Raw genomic sequence first — 25,218 nt, 5'->3', positions numbered from 1 at the left:
GTGGTGCGACCAAATATCATGTGGTGCGACCAAATATCATGTGGTGCGACCAAATATCATGTGGTGCGACCAAATATCATGTGCTGCGACCGTTTTAGAGTGATAATTATGATTAAAATAGGTCATACATTGTCAGTTCTTATGCTTTAATATTCATTTGAGGATTTATATACTTATAGTACTTTACTTTAGACTCATTATGAATCATTTTTATGCAACCTTATTCGTCTTTGAAAGAATTGTTAGGGTTATGGTTAATATATCATGAAACTAGAGCAATTCATTACATTATTGTAATCATTATGAATGAATGTTTATTTATTTATTTATTTTTAACTGTTTTATTCTATTTGAACAGATGCCACTGTCAAGTAAAATAAAAAGCGCTTGCCATAGGCAGCGTGTTAATTCTGACCCTGCAGCAAGAGCTGAGAACCTTGCAAGGAGAAGAGAAAGGTATGTTGTGTTGTTGCTTTTCCTTTTTTGTTAACATCTATCAACCATCCGAGATAAAATAGGCTATTTATCATAGATAAATGGCATGATGCTATACATTTGTTTATTTATATATGTTTCAGCTACCAGAGAAAGAAACAGCAGGGAAAGATTCCATAAGTTAAGGCAAGTGAGCTGTCAGAGAGAGAGAGAAAGAAACAGAGAGAGAAATGGAGGGCTGCATCCAGTACTTACAGGGAAAGGAACAATATGGCAAACCCTTTGCTTGACCTTACACCACCATGTATGGAGAACTTTTCAGATGTAGAACAAGAACAGCCAGAAAATGCAGGACAAGCTATGGTGGACCCAATACCCCTAAATGAAACTTGTAATCCCCCATCATCTTCCACACCAGAGGAAAAGAAGAAAGTTACTACATCTTCTGCAGAAAGGCGTTGCAAAAAACTTCAGAAAGAGAAGTATAAAATACAAAAGCAGGTGTTACATCTTAGAAAAGAGCTTGCAAAAATGAGAAGACCTAAAGAAACATTTCGGAAGAGTGGAAAGAGGTTAATGGCAAGAGAGAGAGTGGGCTTAAGTGGGGAAAAAGCAAAAAGGGCCCAACAAATCGGCTGAGAGAGAGCAAGCTGTTGTCCATTTTTTGTCCAGAGACAAAAACAGTCGTCTGTTGCCAGGGAAAAAAGACACTATCATGAAAAACAAAAAGAAAATGCAAGGGAGGGTTTTAACCAAGCCCCTCACTGAGCTCCATGCCCAATACAATAAAGAGGTCAAAGAGCATCTCTCAATGTCATACAGACAATTTGTGAGGAGGCGGCCTTTTTACATCACAGAGCCAACACATAGAGATTGAGAAACATGTGTGGAACATGAGAATGTCCGCCTCTTGGTTAACAAACTTGCTACGAGAGGGTTGCTTAAAACAACCAGCATCTCAGAATTGTTGAGTATGATTGTGTGTGATCGTAAAAATAAAGCATGCATGGACCGCGAATGTCCCACTTGCTGCTTTGAAGAAATAGAAATTCCTGAGACAGAGTGTGGCGAAGTTTCTTGGGATCAATGGGAGCGCGTCACATCAACAAAAGGAGAGAAAAACTTTGCAAATGTTTTAAAGCAGACATACACAGGGACAATCTGGAAGTTAACAGAGTTGTTCCAGAAAAAGCGTGAACATATAGCCATTCATCAATTTAATTTGATACACCAAACAGAACAGTTTCTTGACCTCAAACTAAATCTCACTGACACTGAAGCAGTTCTACACATTGATTTTTCAGAGAACTATAAGATGAGTACTGAAATACAGGCCTATCATTTTGGAGGCAGCAGAAAGCAAGCCACATTACACACTGCTGTACACAGTCAATGGCACTAAGTCATATGCCACACTGTCGGACAGCCTCCGCCATGATGAGCGGGCAGTGTGGGCCCTCCTGGAGCCCATACTGAAAGAGCTTCGGGCAACCTGCCCCCAGATTTCCCTGAAGCCCTTTTCATTTAATGCACTTAGTTTGCTTCCTCAACGTGTCTATATTGCAAAACTACCTCTGCTTTATTTCTATATAGGATGCTCATTGCAGGGTTGGGCTATATGACAATATATGTAAAATGTAGCGTGAGACGATGTTAATCTTCCTGCCGTATTGTTTTATGATATTTCCCTATAATTATGACTGGTTTAATTGGACCATCAATCAGGGTGATAATCCTGGATTTAAAACTTACTATGTTATTCATTTCACTGGATGTGTCAAAACAGATGATCCTAACTATTTTATCAATAAACAATTCATAGAATATATATCATATATTATAAAAAATACAAACCAAAAGAATAGTGTCAATATTGCCTACCCATACTATTGTATTGCCTTACTTCTACTGTTTTGTTGTTAATTTGGAGTTTTCCCTTATACAAAATGAGGGCCTAGAGACGATAAGGGAGTATTATGCATGTTACCTTCAAACCAGGTTATACAGTATGAGCAGTGTATTTCAATGTCATGTTACTTTATACTTCATTACATTTTTAAATCAAATACTGAATTTTTTACTCCTCAACATTTTTCGACAGCTTTAGTTGCTAGTAACTTTGCAGATTCAGAAAATGTAAACAAAATATATAAAAGAAACTAGTAAATGATAATGGATTACGTCAGCTGGCAATACATAAAGCACAGTTTCCAGCTGCAACATGAATCATTAAAGACTATCAGCAGATATACTGATATACAGATTTATACTGTAAAGAGCTATTCTGCATAATAAGTAATTTCACTTTGTACTTAAAGGTCCCCTAATATACTGTTTTTCATCAATATATTATGGGTCTCAGATATATACAAAACATGTCTCTGAAGTGTTTGGCTCCAAATACCAAACATATCATATATTGTAGCATCCCATAATCCCCTCTGTTTCAGCCCTGTTTCAAAAGTGCTTATTCTCTGTCTGTTACTTCAGATGAAAATAAGGAGCCACTCCCCACGCCCCTCTGAGAGATATTTGGTTAAAAAGAACACAATGGTGCTCTAGGAGGAGATTCAGGTGATAAGGGGGGGGGTTGCACAAGCCAAAAAAATCGTTATGACATTATAAAGTGGCCAAAATCTGATCAGGTTATTTTCAGACAGGTTTTTTTATATAAATGGATCAGGACAAAAGGAGAGCAAATCTTTTTTCCTGAAACTTTCAGAATCTCTTTACACAGAGGGGACACATGTTTATGTATAAAAGACATTAAGAAGTGGATTTTTCCTAATAGGTGACGTTTAACTTGGCGATTTACCACTGGGTCCTGTCGCGTGTCGATGCTCTTCGCTCCCTCAACACGTGTGTTTCAATGATCCCTCCATTCATACTTTATCACAATAGTTCTACACACAGGAATATCGTTTTTAAAAACGCCGGCACTGCATGTCCTCCATCGTCGTCACTGAACGTAATCCGGGGTTTTGGCGTCACTTCTCTGGCCTCATTTGCTGCACTATATTTGGCTCCACCTTCCACGTGCTACCCCATTGCGTCAAGTTCTCTACAAGCAGCAAACAAGTGACCGGAAGCGAAGTGTTGAAATAAAATCATAAAACAGATTGAGGTTTGCGTTCACTCAAGGTGATCAACAGCTTAGGTCAGCATTTATTTATTTGTATTTATTTTTTTGACAGTCGTGAAGTAAAAAACTGTGATTTATTAATGTTCACAAATAGGCTATAAATGATTGTGATAAGCAAGTATGTGTTACTGTTTTTTTTACAGCAGCAGCCGGTCATGCTGGACCCAAACCAACACTTTTATATTAAAAGACTTATAAGCCGACCAAAGTTTTATTTCTTTTGAATTATACGATAATTGTTAAAATTACTATTAAAAATGTTTACTGGAAATCCAAAAAATGAAATAGGAACATTATTGTATTTAATACTTATATATGTTACCCATACATTTCAAGGCTTTTATTAGTCATACGTTCATAGCTAGAGTGTAGTTATGACGATGAAAATCTTAGGTCCCAGGCTCCACCAGCAGTGCAACACAATAAAACAGGAAAACAGAAAACATAGTGCAAGTAAATACAAAAAGAAAAATAGTAAAATACTGAAATAGTGCAATAAGAGTCTATATACAATGATTGGAATATGAAATAATAGATACATAATTTCTAAGTAGCAGCCAGATGAATGTTATGGATGTTGTTTCAAGTTCAGGTATTTAATAGTCTTATGGCCTGTGGGATGAAGCTGTCCCTGAGTCTGGTGGTTTTAGTCCTGGTGCTGTGGTACCACCTGCCAGACGGCAGCAGACAGAACAGTTTGTGGCTGGGGTGGTGGGGGTCTTTTGTAATCCTGAGGGCTTTCTTCTTACTTGGGAGTAAAGATCCTCCATGAATGGCAGCTCCGTCCTGATGTTCTGTGCAGTTTTCACCACCCTCTGTAAAGCCTTACGATTGAGGGCGGTGCCGCTGCCGTACCAGGCCGTGATGCAGCCAGTCAGGATACTCTCTATGGTGCACCTGTGGAAGTTGCAGAGTATCCTGGAGTCCATGTTGAACCTCCTCAGCCTGCGGAGGAAGAAGAGCCGCTGTCGAGCTGTTTTGGTGATGGTGTTTGTGTGATGAGTCCAAGTCAGGTCCTCACTGATTTGTTTGCACTTCGTTGTTTTGTCACCTATTTGCCTCACATGTCTTTAAATGGGACATACCATGAGATCTTTTATACATAATAGGTGTTTTTATAAGTGCCAACCAAGCCACAAATCATACAAACCAGAACATTGTAGTGGGCTGCCTTGGTCAGAAAACATGAGATTCAACAAGCCACTCAGATGTATCCCCCCCTTCTGATGTCACATGCAAGCTCATTCAAATATAATTTTGAGAACTACCATTGCTATTTTTTCTGCAAGCCAATCAGAGCAAACTAGGCTTTTTTGGAAGGGGACGTGTAAAGACAGGCACTAAAGTGGAGAATGTAAAAAGAGAGCATGAGATCCTTTATTTTTTTATATGAAAGCATGTCGATTTGTTGTTGAAGAAGCGTTTATTTCTTTATTTTCCCTTTAAACCCTGAACCTTTTTCCTTTTAGCTCTGAATCCTGGTCCTAACCCCTGTCCCCTCACACTCAGACAGTGGAAAATAAATTCAGTTATATCATCTTGATGATGCTGAGAAAAGCAGCCACCAGTAAGATACCATTTATGTCCTTTTTTTATCGAGGCTTCTGAGGTTATCAACAACTATAGTGTAACAAAGTGATATCTGCACAGAGCTTATTCAAACCTCCATCGATGACCTCCAAACCAGAACATATTTGCTAATAATACAAATTAAGAGCTGATTTTTTTTTTATTGATCTTGATCCCATTGTGTACATTGTATAAGCGAAGGAGAATGTCTCACATGATGCCTAGAGATAGAATTATCTTTCTCTGAAACTTTTAGACACATGTATTGTCACAGCTTAGAAAAAACCCAACAGCATGCAAGTACCGATTGTATTATGTTTAACCTATTTGTGGGATACAAAACATTCTGAGAAAAAAGTTGAGAAAATGTTCATAACATTTTTTTTTTTACTTGGCCTTTTTGGGTAGTTGGCCAAAAGTACCAGTGTAAAAAAGCAACAAAGATTAAGTGTGTGAACCTCATGGATTACCAACTACCTCACGGACAGACCACAGTACGTCCGGCTGGGCAGTGTGCTGTCTGATGTGGTGGTTGGTAGTATTGGAGCCCCACAGGGGACTTTGCTGTCTCCTTTCCTGTTCACCTTATACACCTCTGACTTTCAATACAACTCAGAGTCATGCCACCTGCAGAAGTTTTCGGATGACTCTGCAGTGGTAGGGTGTATAAGGGATGGACGGGAGGAGGAGTACAGAGCGCTGGTGGGTGATTTTGTTGAGTGGACTGGAAGAAATCATCTGCTTCTGAATGTGGCCAAGACCAGAGAGATGGTCATTGATTTCAGGAGGAAGAGGACATCTCCTCCTCTGCCCCTGTGCATTCTAGGAGAGGATGTGGCAGTTGTGGAGGTCTACAAGTACCTGGGAGTGCACTTAGACAATGGGCTGAACTGGAGGATCAACACTGACGCTGTGTACAAGAAGGGGATGAGCCGACTCTATTTTCTAGTTTTGTTTTATTGTAAAATGCCTTTTATGCTGCTGTAACAAAAACAATTTCCCAATTTGGGATCAATAAAGTACGATCTATCTATCTATCTATCTATCTATCATACAAAAAGACATTATATTAACAATTGGAGAAAGCTATCACAACTGGTAATAAGTGTTTTCTGACATTGTTACAGATGTACCATTTGTAGTTTTAATAAATGCTTAATTTGACTATTTAAACATTATCGCAAAACTCTAAGGGCAAATCCCAATATTAATATCATTATTACCTCTATATGCGTTTATTAAAAACAATTGAGTTTGACATTAAATTCTCCTCTATTGGTCATCTAGCAGCGCCTTGAATCCACACTACTGTGATGGTGGTGAAAGAAGTATTCAGATGTATTCAAAAGATGTTCAACAACTATTTCATTTTCTAATGCTAAATCGATCATTTACTGCTAACATGATAGACACTTTGGACTTGTTTGAGAGCTTGAATAACAACTGACAAGTGAACAAATGCATGGATGAAATGTTGATGTGTGGTTCAGTTGCCTCTATATGCATTGAATAAAAACAATTGAGTTATATATTAAATTCTCCTCTAATGGAAATGTGTCACCTGGGAGCACCTTGAATCTACTGTGATACAGAGCTGGAAGAAGTATTCAGATGTTTTACCTAAGTAACTAAACAGCAAAGTGAAGGCACTTTACTTTACATTTAATATTCGCAATATGAACTCAAAGTACCAAACTACCAAACGAGCCAAATAGCCAGCTTGGAGCAGGCTATTTGGTTTGTCCTTGAGCCTCCCACAACCGCTTTGAACACTCAATTGGGTATGTCCAATGCGTGGATGTTATCCAAAATCAATATTAAGTGAAGACTTGTTTGCTGTAAATGAACTGTATTTGCATATGGCAGCACCTAATACACTGTTTAAACAAATTGCATATCCTGTTCTGCAGCAGGAGACTCAAGTGGTAATTGTGTGATGACGTGTTATTGTTGTGTGCTCTATGCTTTGGTGAAGGGTGGGGTACTTAGCAGGAGAGCTTGTGAAAGCTCTGAAGGAAAAGCAGGATCTCAACATCACTGACAGACAGTGGCGGCGCCAGGGTATGGCTGGGGTAGGCTACAGCCATACCAAGAAATGGCTCAGCCCCACCTTAGCCCCACCATGAAAAGTGATGCAAATTCAATTAAATAATAAGCGAAATGCTAAATGTTGAGAACACGGATTGCGAAAATATACGGGTCGTGTCCACAGCACACAAACTGATCCTGCTGTAACAACAAGTGCACGTTACTGATGCAATATGGTTGAGACCATTCGGGCTTATGCTATAAGAGGGTGAGGAAATTAAAACCTGGAAGGTGAGAAATTATTATTCTTAAGGGTCTTAAGCATGTTTTCTCTTCAGTGATTGTTATGTTAAATGTTTGTTTCCTTGTATTGTGTCTTAATATTTGCCCCTGTTTGATGTTGCAAATGGAGCTGCTATGATGCAGGAAAAATGTCAGATTTGATCTGACAATAAAATATAATCTTACCTGATCACACATGCAATATTTAACGTTAAGTGCGGAATTGCCTTTAATTAATATGTTGTATTTTGTTGCTTTTTTCAGTCAACCTCTCCACAGCTTTAATCAAATATCATGTGGTGCGACCAAATATCATGTGGTGCGACCAAATATCATGTGGTGCGACCAAATATCATGTGGTGCGACCGTTTTAGAGTGATAATTATGATTAAAATAGGTCATACATTGTCAGTTCTTATGCTTTAATATTCATTTGAGGATTTATATACTTATAGTACTTTACTTTAGACTCATTATGAATCATTTTTATGCAACCTTATTCGTCTTTGAAAGAATTGTTAGGGTTATGGTTAATATATCATGAAACTAGAGCAATTCATTACATTATTGTAATCATTATGAATGAATGTTTATTTATTTATTTATTTTTAACTGTTTTATTCTATTTGAACAGATGCCACTGTCAAGTAAAATAAAAAGCGCTTGCCATAGGCAGCGTGTTAATTCTGACCCTGCAGCAAGAGCTGAGAACCTTGCAAGGAGAAGAGAAAGGTATGTTGTGTTGTTGCTTTTCCTTTTTTGTTAACATCTATCAACCATCCGAGATAAAATAGGCTATTTATCATAGATAAATGGCATGATGCTATACATTTGTTTATTTATATATGTTTCAGCTACCAGAGAAGGAAACAGCAGGGAAAGATTCCATAAGTTAAGGCAAGTGAGCTGTCAGAGAGAGAGAGAAAGAAACAGAGAGAGAAATGGAGGGCTGCATCCAGTACTTACAGGGAAAGGAACAATATGGCAAACCCTTTGCTTGACCTTACACCACCATGTATGGAGAACTTTTCAGATGTAGAACAAGAACAGCCAGAAAATGCAGGACAAGCTATGGTGGACCCAATACCCCTAAATGAAACTTGTAATCCCCCATCATCTTCCACACCAGAGGAAAAGAAGAAAGTTACTACATCTTCTGCAGAAAGGCGTTGCAAAAAACTTCAGAAAGAGAAGTATAAATACAAAAGCAGGTGTTACATCTTAGAAAAGAGCTTGCAAAAATGAGAAGACCTAAAGAAACATTTCGGAAGAGTGGAAAGAGGTTAATGGCAAGAGAGAGAGTGGGCTTAAGTGGGGAAAAAGCAAAAAGGGCCCAACAAATCGGCTGAGAGAGAGCAAGCTGTTGTCCATTTTTTGTCCAGAGACAAAAACAGTCGTCTGTTGCCAGGGAAAAAAAGACACTATCATGAAAAAACAAAAAAGAAAATGCAAAGGAGGGTTTTAACCAAGCCCCTCACTGAGCTCCATGCCCAGTACAAAAAAGAGGTCAAAGAGCATCTCTCAATGTCATACAGACAATTTGTGAGGAGGCGGCCTTTTTACATCACAGAGCCAACACATAGAGATTGAGAAACATGTGTGGAACATGAGAATGTCCGCCTCTTGGTTAACCTGTTAAGCCCTGAGCCTGTTTTTCAGGTCTCAGGTTCGAAAATGACATTCCCAGAACAAATGACCATATATTCCCTTCTAAAAGGGTTAAATTAATAATCTTTTTTCTCAAAGTAATGATAAACCTGTGAGTTGGATGTAGAAAAGTCAGAATCAATATAGATGTTTTTTATTTTAAAGAAAATTCAGATTTTACATAGTAAAAAACTATAAATTATATAGTCCGTCCAAAAATTCTTTTTTACTTATAGTGAAAATTACCCTTGGATGATGGGTTAGTAGACTAAAAGCTTTAGGAATCCAAAGTACAACATATAATAAGTACCCTGTATCAAGATTGATGCAAAACAAGTGACATTTGACCTTTTTAGAGAGATTTAGCAAAAAGAAACCACTTCTGGGGTCATTTGGGTGGATTTTCCATATCTCTGGCCCCCCTTGCTCGATTTTGATGGTTGACACCTCTTTCTGACCGTTAGAGCCAATAGAATCGAAGGGGGAGTCCCCCACACACACACGTTGTGAAGATAAAATGTGGGGGCTTCGCGCATGTAATTTTCAATCAGAGTGAACCTATCTCTAGCTCTGACATCTGGAAACGGAAAAGCAGTTTTAATGCTTATGGATTATCAGAAATAATTTCAAAGGGACACAGACACATTAGTTTAACCTATGGATTAACTTCAGCAGCGTTTTTATCGTTTTAATGCCATTGAAGACCACTTTGGAGAGACTATAGAGCCAAGGTAAAAATGTTAGCATTTTTAGCTACCTAGCGTCACCTGTTTTGATGTCCGTTTTTGCTTATAACGTCGCAAATACGTATAATTCAGTGGTAATGTCGGTGTCAATAGATTCTGTGTCACCTCACGATGTGAATCGATGTGTTGGATGTGGTCGTTGCTAATTCAGAGGCTCAGTGTTAGCATTGTGGGTTTTCTTTTGAAAAAAAAAAAAAAATGATCAGTTAGATGAGTTTCTTCCTGTTACATGGATATAAAACATTCATAGTTTTATTAAATGAACATGCCCTCAGACACTTTTTCCTGCAAGATGTTGCGGCAGTGCCCCGGTACCGGGGTCTCTCGGGCTTAACAGGTTTGCTACTAGAGGGTTGCTTAAAACAACCAGCATCTCAGAATTGTTGAGTATGATTGTGTGTGATCGTAAAAATAAAGCATGCATGGACCGCAAATGTCCCACTTGCTGCTTTGAAGAAACAGAAATTCCTGAGACAGAGTGTGGCAAAGTTTCTTGGGATCAATGGGAGCGCGTCACATCAACAAAAGGAGAGAAAAACTTTGCAAATGTTTTAAAGCAGACATACACAGGGACAATCCAGACAACAGAGTTGTTCCAGAAAAAGCTTGAGCCATTCATCAATTTAATTGGATACACCAAACAGAACAGTTTTGTGACCTCAAACTAAATCTCACTGACACTGAAGCAGTTCTACACATAGATTTTTCAGAGAACTATTCATGTAAGATGAGTACTGAAATACAGGCCTACCATTTTGGAGGCAGCAGAAAGCAAGCCACATTACACACTGCTGTACTCTCCACAGTCAATGGCACTAAGTCATATGCCACACTGTCGGACAACCTCCGCCATGATGAGCAGGCAGTGTGGGCCCACCTGGAGCCCATACTGAAAGAGCTTCGGGCAACCTGCCCCCAGATTACAGTATTACATGTAATCAGTGATGGGCCCTGTACACAGTACAGGAACAAAGCAGACTTTTACCTCCTCAGCACTGTTCCCTTCCTTTCTAATTTCAAGTTACATGGAACTACTCTGAAGAGTCGCATGGAAAGGGAGCCCCAGATGGCATTGGTGGTGCGGTTAAGAGAGATGCAGATCTTTATGTCCAAAGAGGGGGCGACCTACAGACTCCACTGGATGTTTATGAGATGCTTGCAAAAAAAGCTATTACCTTCCATTGGATAAGCGAAGAAATCATTGAAAAATATGATGAGCTGATTCCAGGCAAATTGGCAACAGTGAAGGGCACTTTAAAGATTCACCAGGTGTTGTCTGTAGAAGCTGGTAAAATAAGTCACAGGCAGGTTTCATGCTTTTGCACACATGCAGAAATGAAGCCATGCTCATGTTACCAGCCACAACTGGTAGACATGAGGAACACCGAGATTTGGTAAGCACTCCTAATCCACCAAGGCAACCTGCCAGTGTAAAAGACCTCAGTGGAAAGTTTGTGATTGTTACCTATGATGAACTTCCCTATATAGGTCAGGTCCTTGAGGTTGTGGAAGAAGTGGTCCAGGTTAGCTGCATGCGGCAGTCAGGTGAAAATAATTTATTCATGTGGCCACAAATTCTTGACATCATTTTCTACGATAGGAAATATGTTCAATCTATCATCGCAGAACCTGAGCCAGCAACCTCACGATTCTCTAAATTGAGCAGCCAAGATTGGGTAGAGTTCAATAGTGCCTGGGGTTGCAGAAAGGCCCGAACATAGGCAATCCTGTAACCCATTTGAAGCAAGGGTAATAATAATATCAAATTAAATGTTGGTTCATATTGTGCACTTCACTTAAAGTGGACCTATCATGCTATATTTAAATGATATATTGTATAGGGCCATACCTATATAAGGTGTATTTATACGTTTCTGTTTTCAAAATACCAAACAGATCATGCATTTTAGCCATGCCTCATTTCGCTCTATGTGCTGTTTGCTGTCTACGGGTCTGATTCTGCTGACCACGCCCCCCTGCAGGAGAGGGTAGCCGTGCTCTGATCAGCTGCTGGGCTGTCAGAAGAGGGGGAGAAAAAGAGATCTCTGTCCTCCGTGTTTTATTATACAGAGTCGTTATTCATTTGTTTTAAAGCTCAATAAATAACAAAGAAGACCTTTGACCGGCACTTTTCTAATTTTGTCCGGAAGATTTAAACTTTAACGGACATCTTGACCGGCGAAAGAAACTGAAACTGAAACTCTGCCGCACGGTCCCCTCGTTCCTTGGAAGAGGCGGAAAGGTGGGTGTTTGTCATCTGCTGGTGGATTAACCGGAGAGAATTACAGTGCTTGCCTCGACGGGGAGGGATTGCATTGAATTAAAGCAGCGGGAAAAAAAAGCCACAGCGGAGAATAAACAGAGGGGTAACCATGGTAACTATGGGCGGGAAGTCTTCTTCGCTGCTTTTGTGGCAGACTACAGCGCCACTTACAGGCCTGGCATATGTACTACAGCGTCTCCAGCGCTTTCGAGCGGCAATGGCCATGGCCCAACCCCACATTCCCCTGATAGGTGGAGAGTTGGCCCAATAGCCGTAGCGCCACTTCTGTGATGACAGAATTGTTCAAATCTGGATCAGTCTGTATCAGATCCGTTGCAGCCCCTTTTTTAGAAATGTGGGTATGTAGGAAAATAGAGAGGGTTGTGTTTTCTGACACTTGGTGAGTTCCCTGAAACACCGGGGACACATATTCATGTATAAAAGACGTACAAAAGTGCATTTTGCATGATAGGTCCCCTTTAAATCTGTAAAGTAAAACATTACATGATTTGTTAATACATGGTTTTTAACAATGTTATATCCTACTAAAAGCCATACTTTTTTTGTTAAATGAAATGCTTTTTGTAAAAAGTCATACATTTGTACTGCTTTAAATGTATTGTTTTCTAAATGTTTGAGATAAAATGTATTTCAATTTTTTTATTGAAATGTTGTTATTCCAAAATGTGAACAACATGTGTTTGAACTCAACATTTTGTATGGTCATTTATTGTTTGTATGATCTTTATGTCATTTGGAGCGACCACTGATCATGTGGTGCGCCCGTCTTTTGCCTTTACTGTATTTAAATAGAAAGAATGTATGAAATGTCTATCAATTAAAAAGTGATCACTGATACAGTATGCTTGAGTGAATTGTATTGTTTTAACATTTATCTCAGTTTTATTTTATTTACAGGAAAAATAAGCCCAACAACTTCATTGAAGATGATAATTTTGACATTATTTAACCAAAATATAAGATTACTTTTAACAAAATCTCTAAAGAAATGCAAATTCCTTGTTTCTAAACACTCAAAATTACTGACAACTTGTAAAAATAGTAACAAATGTTAAGGAATTTATTTCGTTTTAAGAAAAAACATGGTCGCATCACTTATTTGTTATATGGTGTCATGGCCTGGCTCTTGGCCATAACAAAAAGCATGGGAAAGGACAAGAACATAATGAAAAATATATATTTTTTTAACGTAAACCAAAAAACGAACACAAAGGAAAAGCAAAAAGGCTAAGCAACGTGGCTGCTCCGCGGTCAGGTCCTCTGCGGGAGAGAGAGATTGAGACTCTGGCTCAGGCCTCTTAATCCTCCGCCAGCCGTCAGGTGTCCTCAATCAGGGCGTCAGGTGTCCCCAATCAGGGCGTCACAAGCAGAGGAGAAACATTAAAGGGCCATGCACACCACAGGAGACAACAAGGCAGGGGTCGTCACACCCCCCCCCTTAAAGTCGGTGTCCCCAGGACCACCGGCACACCAATCCCAACCCTGACAAAACAAAAAACACAAGACATAATGCACCCCACCTCCAACAAAACCACCAATTGCAACATACAACCCTCACACTGCCAAACGCTCCTCCAACACCCAGCCACATCTTTAGCAACTCAGGTAAGCTACCTGAGAAGCACACTTTAAAAGGATGGGCAGAGCGAGAACGATTTATCGAACAGTATGACAGACAATACATTACCGTCACGGCCCATGTTTCCTCAGTTGTAGCAGTTAGTTTCACTGGCTTTACTGCACTGCACCGCAACGTGGCCAATGTCGCCACACCTGTAACATTTCACCCTACTGCACCGTCTCTGGATGTGACCAAGCCCACCGCAGGAATAGCACTTCCGGTCGTTGGCATGCCCACAGTCACGAGCCATGTGTCCTTGGTCTCCACACCAATAGCAGGACATTTCCTTGCCTCTTCCTCGACCCCTGCTGCCGCCACCACGACCACCATTAACGCCACCGCCGCCACGACCACTTTGACTAGTGGGACAATGCTTGGTCTTCTGGTTTCCAAACCTATTTTTGTCCATAGCACGAGTGGTCACACAAGAGGACGTGACGTCTGCCAACACTGTAGAGCTCTCCTCAGACCCTGACTCAATCGGACCGCCAGTGACTAAAAACGCAGGGGGAACATCAGTCCAGACTCTGCTACCTGCCAAACCGTTGCCCACGATGAAGTGTATCCCCTCGATTGGCAAAGCTGGACGTACACCAACAGCCACCTCACCCTTAACAAGATCACAGTCAATATACATCCTATGAACAGGAATAGGAAGAACTTTTAATCCCATTCCCCAACTCAGAACGGTGTCACCAGTGTCACTTTCATAAGACAAAGGCAAAACAGAGTCAACAATATAGGAATCAAAAGCCCCTGTGTCTCGCAAGATTTTGATTGGAACTCTGACATTACTACCTACCAATGACACCAAGCCGTCTCGTATAAATGGAGCATAAGATGCCAAAACCTCAGATCCACATAAGTGGGATGTAAGCACATCGGCAACACAGCAGCTTTTCACAGGAGCAGCTAACGCAACAGGCCCAACAAAATATCTTCCTCCCTCAGATTTTGCTCTAAGCGCAGGACAATCTGCCTTCCAATGGCCTTTTTCACGACAGTAGTGGCAAATATGATTATTATCCACCTCAGATTTGACCAAACCCAATTTCCTTGGCTCCATCCCAAATGAACCAACATCAACAGCCTTTCTACTTCCTTCAAAAACAGTTAGGGCCCCAGAGCACCCTCCGAACCTGCTCTTATGAAGCAACACAAACTCATCAGCTGCCACAGCAGCTTCAGCCGCAGAAGTGACCCTGTGTTCTGTTATGTAAGTAGCAATCTTGTCAGGAAGAATATTTTTGAACTGTTCCAAAGTCATGAGCTCACACAAATCGTCAAAAGTAGTGACGTCAAGAGCAGTTAACCAACGCTTAAAATGAACAGACAAATCCCTCGCCATCTCCACATATGTTTGATCTTGTTTTTGCTCAAAGGACCTAAAATGCTGTCGATAGGCCTCTGGCACGAGTTCATATGCTCTAAGCACCGCTGATTTTATTTTACTATAGCTAGAGCTATCTTCCAGACATAAAGAGGAATATGCAGACTGCGCTCGTCCTGTGAGAACACACTGAAGCATCAGAGCGCAGTCCGCATCAGGCCAATCTCTAGCCCTAGCTACACGTTCAAACAACAAAAAAAACGTGTCGGGATCACCTTCATTAAAGTGAGGCAGCAAGCGCAGGTTATTAACATCAAAGCGATGAGGAGACCTGGGCACCTGTTCACCCAGCCCCTCACCGGACAACGCGCCATCTCTGAGAATAGCCAGACGATGTCCCTCCAACTCTATCTTGGCTTTCTCAGATTCTTGTCGCATCCGCTCCACTGTGATTTCCTTTTCAATTCCCAACTCATACTTCATTTTGTCATGTTCCCGGTCACGTTCATACTTTACTCTATCATGTTCCAGCTGCAACAACAACAATTCCCTCTGCTGCTCAAAAGAAAGTGCACTTGCCTGAAAACGAGGTTTTAACAAAACCCCCTCTTCCTTTGCAGCAAACACTCCCGTCTCCCTTAACGTCGACACTATAGAGTCTTTTATGTTGTCTTTCACCCTTCTATCACCGACAATAGACACAGCAAAATGCTCAGCAATTAAGAGCAGCTGCTCTCTTGAAAAAGTGCCAAGCAACTCCTGAGACGGAGCTTCAATAAATGCCTCTACGTCAGCCATATTAACTTCCAACGACCCCTCACCGGAACACCGGACCTTTAAACCGAGAGATGAGAGAAAAAAAAAACGGACAGATACCACCACGCTTATTATGCGTGATGCGTCCAAAGTGGAACAACACTAATGTTCTGATTGGAGTTTCCCCACTAACTCACCATTCCACTGACTAATATCCTCCCTAGTCTTCATGCAGTTACTGGTGGTGGGTATTTATGCACCGGAGACCGCTGGCCCAGCAAAGCTAGCAACACTACTGTGACCACGGCCATGCTCCCAAGCCGAAGCTTCAACCACTTTCTCCGCAACACTACACACCCCGCTCAATAATCCCAAGGGAACCGCCAGGGAACCTGCCAGGGAAAACTCTGCACCGCTCCGCACTGCTCCACCTGCAACGCACCAACTAACCCCCACGAGAGAAAAAGGAGAAAAAAAACAAAACAAACAGCTGACCACGGCTAAGAACAACTAGCAACCACTCTCCCGAAATATAATACTAAACAAATCAAAGCTTCACAAAGTAATCAAATCAGTCCCCAAACAACGATCTGAAATCTAATGTCCTTCCCACAACGAGCCGAAACAAAGAAACCGGCCGCACTGCAAACGTGCCAACTCCCCACACAAATCTTACCTATCCGTTGCTGTATCACAGATAAAAGAAGTGGACGAGCCCCCATCTGTCATGGCCTGGCTCTTGGCCATAACAAAAAGCGTGGGAAGGACGAGAACATATATGAAAAATATATTTATTAACAGAAGCTTAACGTAAACTAAAAAACTAACACAAAGGGAAAACAAAAGACGAAGCGACGTGGCTGCTCCGAGGTCAGGTCCTCTGCGGGAGAGCGAGATCGAGACACTGGCTCAGGCCTCTTAATCCTCCGCCAGCCGTCAGGTGTCCTCAATCAGGGCGTCAGGTGTCTCCAATCAGGGCGTCACAAGCAGAGGAGAAACATTAAAGGGCCATGCACACCACAGGAGACAACAAGGCAGGGGTCGTCACACAAGTAAAGTTTATTTTTTCATTGTTTATGATGAGTGAGCATTCCGGTGCACTTTCTAAAATAAAATAAAAGCTTTACTGGCAGGAAGATTGGAATGAAGACAAACTAGTTCACTGATCCTGCAAGAGAACCGGTGTTTCTCCTTGTATTGTTTTTAGAAATGAAACAACTAGGTGCGTCTTGTTCTTGTTCTATCAGATGTTTAATGATTCAACATGTTTTTACACTTTCCTCTTTCGATTCTGCCTCATGTTTGTTCTCATTGGGCCTTATGAAACAACATGTTCTATTCCAATGCTTAATTGCTCTCTCATTTACTACTTACATAATAAACTCTTTGGACATGTATTAATCCTAGTTGATATTGAGTCCTCACTAGGCAAGGCAAGGCAAGTTTATTTATATCGCGCCTTTCAACACAAGGCAATTCAAAGTGCTGTAAAAAAATGAAAGACAATAAGATCTAACAGCACTAACATGTGTAGTCAAATTTGTCTACAAATTATTTACAAATGTTGCTTCATTTGGATGGAAAATGTGCGAGGCGAAAATGTACCTCACTCTTTGTTTATCACATCACCAAATCACTATAGAGAAAAATGAAAATTGGCATCAACATCACGAAAACTAAACCGGTAGCAACCATGTTGTCAAAGTTGACCAATCCACGGACTTCCTCACACACAGGCAGCTCTGCTGATTTCTCCTCCCTGCCTGCAGGCTGATAACAGACAGTTGGGATCGCGGCGAAATTCTCTCTGCAGACCCATTCTCACAGCGTTTATCAACCTTTTTCTTACTCAATATCAAGCCACACTTATTGTTTTTACTTCGGCTGTGAGTTTGTGTGTGCTCAGGATGAGTTTGGCTGTGTTTCGCTATGTATCCTAAACAAGGAAACAACACCTCCACGGAGCTCAGCGCGATTCACAACGTCCCGACCAATCAGAGCACACTGTGCTCACAGGGAGGGTGGAGGCTGGAGCTTTTGGAGCTACAACGAGCCGTTAAAGGCAGAGAGTGAAATTCAGTGAACACACGTAGTTTACAGAGATGCTGTATGAGAAACCAATGTGAGTTTGGAAAAATGCACAGAATAAATCTATTTTAGTATACCTCAACAATGGAATTATGATCAGTGGAAATGGCCATGACACCTCTCCTTTAAGAAGCGATTACTTCCTCAATTAGTTTACTATTATAATTTGGTCTGTACATGTAAGAAAATGGGGGAAATGCCTGTAATATGTAGTAAAGACAAAGGTTACGTCTTTAAGTAAAGTGAGAAGCTGGATGTATTTTTCTGTGGAGCTACTAATAATGTAGCTCCACTGTAGACTAGCACCATGCTTCAGTAAAGATAGTTGCAGCTCTGTTCTTGGTGATGCTGATACACTTGTCTTTCTTTATTTACATGCAGTGGAGAGCCACTGTCTCCTCACACAATTTTGAGGAATCTGAAGTTTTGGAAAATGGAAGTTAAACCTGAAAAAAAAAAGAAAACACTTCCTGGCTCTCCTTGGTTCATACTGATTGAAGGTGATCGAGACATTTGATCAAGTGAGTAGTGACTTAATGACTTAAAAGTGAATGAGGATGCATTATGCACAATTGGGCCATATATGCAGTTTTTAGAGCCCTGTTTAATATTATACACCAGGGGTGTCAAACTCAATTTCATCGCGGGCCACATCAGCATTATGGTTGCCCTCAAAGGGCCGGTTGTAATTTTAACACTATATAAATATACATATATAAATATCAAAATAATGTTTTATACTGTATAACAATATTGCCTCTGCATTGGAGTATTATTGGTTTTGGCAATAACTACGTCTGAAAGCACATGGTTGTGCATTAATGTATTGTGCACGTAGACACAAAAATACTGTATGTGGGCTCAGACTAACATTTCACTCTCTTACTGTTACATAAATCCCATGAATTTATGAAATTTAGTTAGCCTCATCATATCTTATCAAAAAGAGATACAATGTTTGTGAAATCTATTTTTTGTGAATAATAAAGTATTTTTCTTTTGTATATCAAGCATTATTTAAGTAGGCTATATTTCATTTGAATTCAGCAATAATATTTGAATAGTCTGAAAGCCAAGACTTTGAGAACCCCCTGTCCCAGATCCTGCTGTGTTACTATCACCTGTCACTCACTATTTCAGTAAGCAGTGAGTGGGGGGGGGGGGGGCGGCGGCGTGTTGAGGAGGAACAGAGTGAGAGGGGACAGGGATCGCGGAAGTTTTCCTCCTTCCTTTACAAACTTTACACAAGTATTTATCGTCTGAATATAGCAAAAAGACGTTCATACTCTGCAAGCCAAGACCTCATATATTGTAATCAACCAGAAACCGGAAATAACCGTAACGCGAGTTTTTCTAAAACATAATAAATCCATGTGTGTCTCTGAGCCGCAGCAACACCGACTGATTCTTAAAGAGCGGGTCATTCTGTCTGTTTGTTCTGGGACTGGAGTTGCTTGTCTCGGTTGCTGAAGCAGACTTTGCTCCGTGTTTGGTGTCTCTGTGCCGCTGTAAATTATGTTCCTTCAACTCTGTGTCACTCACAGTCACACACTGGTCACTCACCGCCTCAAGAGTGCCGCTGCTGATAGGAAGTCGCTTCAGTGCGCACGTCACAAAACGAAATGCATTTTGGGACATGCAGTTTATGGGCAACGTGCTTAAACGGCATGTAACCGTATAATAAACTGTTTATATTCTTTGCGAGCTCTCGCGGGCCACATAAAATGACGTGGCGGGCCACATTTGGCCCGCGGGCCTTGAGTTTGACACGTCTGTTATACACTAATCTAAGTGCAAATGTGATCATTTTAAATCAGCTTTAATTAAGAATCACTGTTTAATACCATATTATGGCTATTTGAAATGTAATTTTAGGTGTGATTTAAGGATTTAAAATATTTAGTGGAGTTTGTTTAAAGCTCCCATGTCATGCTTTTCCGGTTATTACCCGTCCCCTTGTGTGTTATGAAGGTTTTTATGCATGTAAACGGTGTGCAGAGTCAAAACCCTCAAAGTACACCCTGTAGCGAGTAAAACTCTAACACAGAAAATACCTCCCCAAAACGCCTCGTTGGAGATACGTCACTGCCCATTTGATTCTTCCGGGTACCGCCTGATGTCATGCGGTACCCGGAACGAAATGGACCAATCCCGAAGAGCTATGGCCACACCAGCAGCGGCGTGTTCCTCCTCCAGAGGTTCGAAGAACCGGCATTTCACAGACGAAAGCTTCCAAAACATTGCCCAGTTTGAGGCCGGATATGCACAGCTTGTTTGGACCGTTTGGAGCAGGGGAAGATCTGGGTATACAACCTGTAAGTTTGCATTGTTATTTGTGTATTTATCAAACAAGACTGTTTAAATGTGTAAACTGTGTTGGACTGCTAAGCCATTGACACAGTGCTAACTGTGCTAACTAAGTTGCTAGAGTTTCCATATATCAACTCTAATATCAGCAGATGGCCTTGCATACATGTATCTCATAGCAGGAGAATGTCTGCATTCACACACAAAATACCTATTGACAGTATACTCCGGGTGATTTGCCAGTCAGTCGCGAAACGTAATTACATTATAGCTGGCGTAGCGATCTAACACACGGAGCTAGAGCTAGTTTTGGTCGGAAAAACATTTTTGTGATGCTACGTTGCTAGCGTTTAAATATATCAACTACAATGTCATCAGATGGCCTTACATGTTTGTCATGGCAGGAGAATGTCTGCAGTCACACACACGGAATACTCATACAGTATACTGTACTGTGATTTACCGTACATTGTGACCGTACATATACTGCATGTAGCTAACGAGGCTAGCTGTATGCTAGCGCAAAACAATGTATTCATGCAAGTTACATTGTATGGTAGCAGAATACCCGTATACGATTGCAATTATAAACACGTTATTGCTAGCCTAATATGAACCACTAGCTTTTGTTCATAGTAGTTTTATTACACTGCATTATAGTTGCCTTTCCTCCAAGCTAACGTTCATATCGTGTTAGCTACCAAGGTAAACAAAGCTAGGTTAGCATATTAGCAGGCAAGCTGTTCATTACACAACTACTACTAACTAATCTAAAACAACTAAGTTTCTCTAATATTTTGTGATTTGCATTTGATTTCGTCCAGCCAGATCCTGGCGGACAATCCATGACGGGGAAGGGACTTCGACTACTACTGAGGCCTCGTGCTAAAAGGCACCGCACCGACTGTGCGCAGGCAAGATGCGAGGAGGAGGAATGAATGATATACCGTGTGTATATATGTATATTTATGTTCATTTTGTACATTTCTAAAAATAAAGTTTAATGGAAATACTTAGTAGGCCTATCCTTTCTTCCCTGAATTCATATATAGCAAACCATGATTTGATTTCTCATCAAACAGTAGTAGTTTATAACGGGTAAAAATAACTTACTCTTTGTTATGAGAGTGGCTCGTAGGCCACAACGGAAAGACAAGGAGACATACACGAGTTTACAAAACCACGGCACATTTATTGTGGTAAATGCAGAGATAGGTGGTTGAGAGGATCGCAGAGTTAGTCTTCCTGCAGCCGCTTTGGAGAGAGACTGGGGCCGTCGTGTCCGGAGGTGTCCGTGATCGTGCTGATTAGCCTCTTCAGCTCCACCCCATCGTAAGACAAAGGCCCTGGGGCCGTCACACTCTTCTATAACAACAGTTAAAAATATATATGTATATAAAATATACCGCTGTACCGACGCCATGATAAGACTGATGTTACGCTGAGAGCAGCCGGGAAAAGCACTGACATGGGCGCAGCCTCTCTGGTGGTTGACTAATCAGAACGAGTGGCCGAGCTGACCAATCGGAGCACACTAGGCTCACAGGGAGGGGGGGGCAAGAGCTCCAACGAGTCGTTTAGTGGAGAAAGTGAATACTGCTGAATACACATGCTTGACAGAGATGCTGTATGCGAAACCAATGTGAGTTTGGAAAATTGCACAGTATAAATCTATTTTAGTATACCTCAACAATGTAATTATGATCAGTGGAAATGGCCATGAAATGGGCCCTTATCTATCGTGTGAATTAATGTGGTAACCTGATTAGATATTATTTTCAATTGTATTCATGTTTGATTAAAGATTGTTTTGGGTGTATGTCTTTGTTTTTAATCTATCAATATGAAATCAATATCGTTACTATTACCATTATATATTACTATTCATACTGTAGTTATACAATATAGCTTGCTTCCTTCAATGTAACCATCTGTATGAATGTGGTTATATTTTTGTTTATGGTCATGGTGTGAAAATGTTGTGATTTGTCATCATGGGACTTTTGAGGAAAACCTACAACAATGTTTCAACTTTGTTGCTGTTGAGATTGGGTTAATAAAAAAGTGTTTCTTCTTGATTTGAAATCAATTAAATGTTGTGTTTATTGTGCGTCATTGTGCCATTTTACTGATCCAACATAATAATTCAGCAGCGATATGAATTCTGTTGCTTATTCAATTCTTCAACAAGTATCACGAGGACAGATTCTTTTTTTTTGCACAACTCTGAGGTAATTCATCTAAGGGAATATTTGAAGAAGCGTATCTCACACAGTCACACACTTCAATATCCATTTAATACCAAACATCTACTGATACATAACTCACTCTATTAGAGCTGCAACTATTAACCAAAGTGAAGCTAGCATTTACAATTTCCCTGAAGCCCTTTTCATTTAATGCACTTAGTTTGCTTCCTCAACGTGTCTATATTGCAAAACTACCTCTGCTTTATTTCTATATAGGATGCTCATTGCAGGGTTGGGCTATATGACAATATATGTAAAATGTACTGTGAGACGATGTTAATCTTCCTGCCGTATTGTTTTATGATATTTCCCTTTATTATGACTGGTTTAATCGGACCATCATTCAGGGTGATAATCCTGGATTTAAAACTTACTATGTTATTCATTTCACTGGATGTGTCAAAACAGATGATCCTAACTATTTGATCAATAAACAATTCATAGAATATATATCATATATTATAAAAAATACAAACCAAAAGAATAGTGTCAATATTGCCTACCCATACTATTGTATTGCCTTACTTCTACTGTTTTGTTGTTAATTTGGAGTTTTCCCTTATACAAAATGAGGGCCTAGAGACGATAAGGTAGTATTATGCATGTTACCTTCAAACCAGGTTATACAGTATGAGCAGTGTATTTCAATGTCATGTTACTTTATACTTCATTACATTTTTAAATCACATTTTTCTGCACAATAAGTCATCTCACTTTGTACTTAAAGGTCCCCTATTATACTGTTTTTCATCAATATATTATGGGTCTCAGATATATACAAAACATGTCTCTGAAGTGTTTGACTCCAAATACCAAACATATCATGCTTGATTGTAGCATCCCATAAACCCCTCTGTTTCAGCCCTCTTTCAAAAGTGCTGATTCTCCAACCCAGTCTCACATCTAAACGTGTAATAACTACGTTGGTCCACCACTTGGGATGTAGTATTTCTACAAAAACGCCTCTGAAATTGTAGGATCCCTACGTTTTTTTTCACCATTCATTTCCAATGGCTGGCGTCTATGTCACGTGATCTTCAACTTTCTCTCCGCAGAAATAAAAAAACATGGCCGACCTTCGTTTTGTTCTCGGTAGAAAATGCCTATTTTAAATCAAATCAAATCAAATCAGGTTTTATTTATATAGCACATTTAAAAGCGATTTTTGGTCGAGCCAAAGTGCTGTACATGTAATAAAAACACATTACTACAAATCACAATAAACGACAATAAATTACAACAGATATAACTTAAAAACAAAATAAAAATAAAACACACGGAAAAGTCAGGAGTCGTGCTCCGCTCTAACTAGAAAGCCAGAGAGAAGAAGTGTGATTTTAGTTTTGATTTAAAAAACTCTAGGGTCTGGGCCGACCTCACATGGAGGGGCAGGGTGTTCCAGAGCCTGGGGCCAGCTGCTGCGAAGGCTCGGTGCCCTCGGGTTTTTAGCCTGGTCTTGGGCACTACCAGCAGCAGCTGGTCAGCAGACCTTAAAGCTCTGGCTGGGCTGTAGCGCTGGAGCAGTTCAGCTATATAGGCCGGAGCCAGCCCATTTAGTGCCTTAAAAACAAATAAAAGGATTTTAAAATCAATTCTGAACCGAACTGGAAGCCAGTGTAGTGAGGCCAGAATAGGGGTGATGTGGTCGCGCTTTTTGTGGCCAGTCAGCAAACGTGCAGCAGCGTTTTGGACTAGCTGTAAGCGTTTGATTGAGGCCTGGTCCATACCCACATACAGAGCGTTACAATAGTCCAGTCTCGAGGTTACAAAGGCGTTAATAACCCTTTCTAAGTCTTTAAAAGATAAATACGACTTGGTTTTGGCCAATAGTCTTATTTTAAAAAAGCAGGATTTTACTACGGTGCTGACCTGCTTGTCGAATTTAAAAGTGCTAGTGAAGGTCACTCCAAGGTTCATGACCGAGGGGAGGATGGTTTTTTTGATAGAGCCCAGAATATCAACCGGAGAGGCTGGAGGTTGGGGTCCAAAAAAAAAGATGACCTCGGTCTTGCTCTCGTTGAGGTTGAGGAAGTTTTTGCTCAGCCAGGATTTTATCTCTGCTAAGCAGTCCATCAGCTGCTGTAGTGAGTGTGTGACATTTGCTTTGAGAGGCAGATAGATCTGTACATCGTCGGCGGAGCAGTGGAAGGGAATGTTATGTTTTGTGAGTATTGAACCTAGGGGCAGTATGTACAGTAGAAAAAGGATGGGGCCCAGAATCGAGCCTTGGGGAACCCCACAGGTAAGAGGGGCTTTGGCAGAGGAGAAGGCACCTAGCTGTACCGAGAAGCTACGGTCTGTCAGGTAGGACCTGAACCATGCAAGGGCAGAGCCTGTGATGCCAGCGGACTGTTCAAGCCGTGACAGCAGGATGCTATGGTCCACAGTGTCAAAGGCAGCTGTCAGGTCTAACAGCACCAAGACAGCTGGGCTACCTGAGTCGGCGGCTAGGAGCAGATCATTAAAAACTCTTAAAAGGGCTGTTTCAGTGCTGTGCATGGGTTTGAAGCCAGACTGAAACTTTTCATGGATTCCATGGATGGTTAAAAAAGACTGCAGCTGGGCGTAGACTACTCGCTCCAGGGCTTTTGATAAAAAAGGTAGCTGGGAGATGGGCCTAAAATTTGCGAGAATGGAGGGATCGAGATTTTTCTTTTTAAGGAGTGGCTTAACCACGGCATGTTTGAAGGCAGCTGGGACACATCCTGAGCTAAGAGAGGTGTTTAAAAGTAAT

The 25,218-nt window shown here is 40.7% G+C and overlaps 1 long non-coding RNA gene across 1 annotated transcript in view; it reads right to left on the bottom strand.

The window, feature by feature from the left end:
- LOC117494098 overlaps positions 1-22,334 on the bottom strand; it is an 86,280-nt gene extending 63,946 nt beyond the window's left edge. Inside the window, exon 1 of the long non-coding RNA XR_004557047.1 lies at positions 21,997-22,334. This is a non-coding gene — a long non-coding RNA (uncharacterized LOC117494098). The remainder of the gene's footprint in view (positions 1-21,996) is intronic.
- Positions 22,335-25,218: the final 2,884 nt, after the last annotated feature.

Source organism: Trematomus bernacchii, unplaced genomic scaffold (genome assembly GCF_902827165.1).
Source record: "Trematomus bernacchii unplaced genomic scaffold, fTreBer1.1, whole genome shotgun sequence".
NCBI lineage: Eukaryota > Metazoa > Chordata > Actinopteri > Perciformes > Nototheniidae > Trematomus > Trematomus bernacchii.
This window is presented reverse-complemented; position numbering and strand designations above follow the sequence as displayed.